The following is a 5,000-nucleotide window of genomic DNA, read 5'->3' as shown; positions in this document are numbered from 1 at the left end:
GGATGGATGGATGGATGGATGGATGGATGGATGGATGGATGGATGGATGGATGGATGGATGGATGGATGGATGGATGGATGAATGGATTGTTAGAAAAAAGATCGAGTCTGGGCGAAATGGTTGCGATAAGTTAATTTTAGAAGAGAAGAAATTAATGAAACAAATGTATTAAAATTCAAAGGGGTCTCAAAATGATTAATGCGAATGTTGAATCAGGGAGATTTTTAATACGAGCGGAGTCATCAATTATATCATGAATTATGTTAACGCTTTTGAAGTCAATTCGGACTCTTTGTTAATTGCTTTATTGCAAGCTCTAATTTAACCAGCCAAAAAAATTTTCGTTCACTTTATATTTTTTCATGTTTTCCTGTTTTTTCTTCGCTTTTTTTTATTTTTATTTGTGGATTTTTTCATTTTTTTTTTTGGAAACACATCGTCTGCCCAAAAAAAACTAGATTTCGAAATTAATTAGGACGAATAAAAAAGTTAAGGTACGAAATTATGACATTTATAATATGAAAGTTTATAATAATTATTAAATTATGATGATGATGATGACGATGCTGTTTGGAATGGTTATGATTGTAGTAAGTACAGTGATGATGATTGTAGCAAGTTACAATACCAGCGAAACATTTGACCAAAATGTTGATGAGCATGATGATATGCAGAAGAATTACCGCCCAGCTTTCAATTCATGTGATGTCATCATCAACATTCCTAAAACTAGTATCATTATTTTCATAACATATGACACACACACGCACACACGCACACACACAACGACAAGGGATGGATGAATGGCTTACTGCGTCCAGGGCACTGTATTATTTCGTCATCATCGCCATCTTCCTCTTCGTTATTTACGTCATAATAATTGACGTGACGTCATCACCGTTATCATCATCATCGTCGTCCTCGTCATCGTCATTTTAATAAGCATCATCTTCATCGTCATCATTTTCATCAGCCAATGACCATCTTTTTCCGCTCACGAGATAGTTATTCGCTTGAAACACGCCAATTCATCTCATTAATAATTATTATTATTATTATGTTACAATAATAATAATATTATTATTATTATTGTTGTTGTTCTTATTGTTACACTTTTTACTGAACTTCAAAAAGATAAAAATATGTGTGTTTCTGTATGTATATTAGTTTGTTTGTATGTATGTATGTATGTATGTATGTATGTATGTACGTATGTATGTATGTATGTATGTTTGTATGTACGTATGTATGTGTATGCGTGTGTGTTTGTATTTTTCGTACATTCTCATAAATCTTTTGGTGAACGGTCAATTGAGCATTGTAAATTAGTTTCATATTAGATGTGTCTGTATGTCTGTTTGTATGTTTGTGCGTGTGTTTATATGTTTGTATGCTTGTATGTATGTATGTATGTATGTATGTGTCTATGTATGTGTGGGTGTGTGTGTGTATGTATGGTAAAATGTGCGAGTTAGCTGGCAGATCATACTTCCTGGTGATGACAACGAAGATCAGCATCATTATCATAAACACCAGTAAAAATATCATCATCATCAGCTTCGTCTTCATCACCGGTTTCAACAATTTGTTTAATTTTGTCCCGCCCGCCAGCCAACAATTGACGTAACGTCATTCAATACTACAATCATTATTATTGTTATCGTTGTTGTTGTTATTGTTGTTGCTGTTACATAAAAAGCACCAACAACAAAAACATCCTCAACAACAACAACAACAACAACAACAACATCAACATCAACAATAACCTAATCATTATAAAGAACAGCAACACCATTGAAAACATCGAGACAAATTGTTGTCTCTTTGTTCGCTCAAATGTTTTAATTAAACTCAATATTAAGCAGTACATTTTGTTCTCTTTTTCTCTTTCTCTCTCTCTCTCTCTCTCTCTCTCTTTCTCTTTCTTTCTCTTTTTTTCTCTCTTTCTCTCTTTCTTTCTCTCTCTCTTTCTCTCTCTCTCTATCTTTACCTATCTTTCTTTCTTTCTCTCACAATACAATAAAATAGGCCTAAAAAAGGCGTTACTTTATAATGCACCGCGCTCAAATAAATTCAAGCAATTAAAGTTTTGCTACGAAGATTGTTATAAAAACAACAGCAACAACAAATAATAATAATAATAATGGTATGCCATTTTGTAGCGTCCTATACATAGATAAATAAATAAAAAATTTGTTTGGGAAGAATTAATTAAAATGAGTTTAAATTATTTTTCCAGCACCAAACAAAATGCTAACAACATCTTTTCCTGGAAGTATAATGGAGAAGATGTGCTCATGTGTGCTCGCGTATGTGTATATACATGCGTACATGCGAACACAGGTACACCGCATTCCCGGCACACATACACAGAAACAAACAAACATAGAGAACACGAACATACAAAGCCACAAACACACACATACACTCCAATATACAAACACACACATATAAAAATACCAAGAAATACATCAAATACAACAATCTAAGGAATACACACGCACAAAAATACACACCCGCACACACACGCACGCACACACACACACAACATAGTTGATTGGCCATGCAATTCGTCCAGGCACCACTTTTGTTTGGGAAGATAATGATGATGATGATGATGATGACGACGACGATGATGATGACGATGTTCGTTACGGCTTACAACCGCTTACCATCTAACTCATTGTTGGAATAGAATTAGTAAATTTATCAATAGCACGCATATCGTACATACTTAATAATTATGGTAATAATCATCATTATTATTATTACTACTACTACTACTACTACTGCTACTGCTGCAGCTACAAGTAGTAGTAGAAGTCTTAGTAGTAGCGTTTTTACTATTTGTTTATAATGACCCCCATATAATGGCTTTCACACTGCACACCACTTGAACAAAAACTCCACCGCCTTCGAATAAATATCTCACATAAACAAATTATTACTTCTACTACTACTACTACTAATTCAACTTTTATTACTACTACTGCTGCTGCTGCTGCTGCTGCTGCTGCTGCTGCTGCTGCTTCTTCTTCTTTTATCATCATCAACACTAATTACATAATATGACTTCTGCCGGTAGTATTATTAGCAGAGTGCGAACACCGCTACTAGAACTATTACATCTAGTACAAACAAAATACAAACAAACAAACATACAAACGTTCAAAAAACATACATAAAAACAAACAAACATACAAACAAACATACAAACAAACATACATAAAAACAAACAAACATACATACAAACAAACAAACAAACAAACATACAAACAAACATACAAGCATACATACATACATACAAACAAACAAACAAACAAACAAACATACAAACATACATACAAACGTATGTATGCAAATTTGCACGATCAGAACAATAAAGCATCAAGTTCCTAGGCATCTCTCATCTAACAATAAGGTGATGATGACGACGATGATGATGATGATGACGATGATGATGACTACGGTGATGATGATGATATAAACTCACTTTTTCCCACCAATTTTCTTAATAACGTTATCATTAAATTTGCCTGTTGACACAAAGATGTTACGGAAGAATATTTTTAAGCATGTGTATGTTTACGTGTGTGTGTGTGTGTGTGCGTGTGTGGGCGTGTGTGATTGATACCTCTGTGAATTAATTAGGAAAGATTTGTGGAAGAAAATAAAAAATATTTATTTTCAGGTTCTCAAAAATATAATTGAATCTTTTTAAAAGGCCACACATATTGAAAGAAAAACTGAAAATAAAGAGAGGGAGCCAGAGAGAAAGCCAGAGAGAGAGAGAGAGAGAGAAATAGAGAGAGAGAGAGAGAGAGAAAGAGAGAGAGAGAAATAGAGAGAGAGAAAGGTAGGTAGTATGGGTAAAAATGAAAGACCGAGGCAGTAATGCAAACAAAACGTCGTCGTAAGTCATTTGGTGCCACTTACATTATACATATACGCACATCCATCCATCCATACATACATACATACATACATACATACATACATACATACATACATACATACATACATACATACATACATACATACACACGCGCGCACACATATCGCATATATCAATTTCAGTTCTTTTTGAATTGGCAGCAAACATCAACCATATCATTGTCAATCAGTTTTCAATAAAATATATTATAAATATCTCAAATAATGCATAATAAAATAATAATAATTATTATTATTATTTTATTAATGTTGTTGTTATTATTAAAGCCACTGCTTTTGTTAGATATAGGTATATAATAAGAAATTTATTGGGTATTCAACTTTGAACAATTAAAATATGCAAGTATGTCTTTTGTGTGTTTGCATGTGTCTTCTGCTTTTTGGTTTTTTTTTGGAGACAAACATGATGTATCATATTGTATTGCATCGTGTATGTATGTATTATTTTTTATTATAATTTAGAGAAGACTTAATAAAGCGTTCGTTATAGCAGTTTTCACAAACGCTATCAAATTATAACTAATATTAATAACAATATGGCAAGAATGAAAAGAAATGAACTATAACAAAAGAAAAGTGTGTCTTTAATTGTCTTTTAAATTCAATTTTAATTAAATTAAATTTTAAATGTATGTATGTATGTATATAACTTTAATTTACCGACATCACATTTTCGGAAATAATAATTTTTATATTTTTTATTGATTTTTTTTGTTGTACGTTGATGTATTTGTTTATTATTATCATTACTGTCGTTGTTGTTGTTGTTGTTGTTGTTAACTTATTATTATTACTATTATTTTCACTATCATCACCATAACTGTCATCACGTACTAACTTCATCATCATCATATAATTTTCACACCCTTCCGAATTTTATAGAACTGATTTATACATTTTGGATATTGTCTGTCTGTGTGTGTCTGTGTGTTTGTCTGTGTGTTTGTGTGTGTGTCTGTGTGTTTGTATGTGTGTCTGTGTGTGTGTGTTTGTTTGTGTGTGTGTGTGTGTATGTATGTCTGTGTGTGTGTGTGTGTGTGTGTAC

The sequence above is a fragment of the Helobdella robusta genome, assembly GCF_000326865.2.
Source record: "Helobdella robusta unplaced genomic scaffold HELROscaffold_81, whole genome shotgun sequence".
Lineage (NCBI taxonomy): Eukaryota > Metazoa > Annelida > Clitellata > Rhynchobdellida > Glossiphoniidae > Helobdella > Helobdella robusta.
This window is presented reverse-complemented; position numbering follows the sequence as displayed.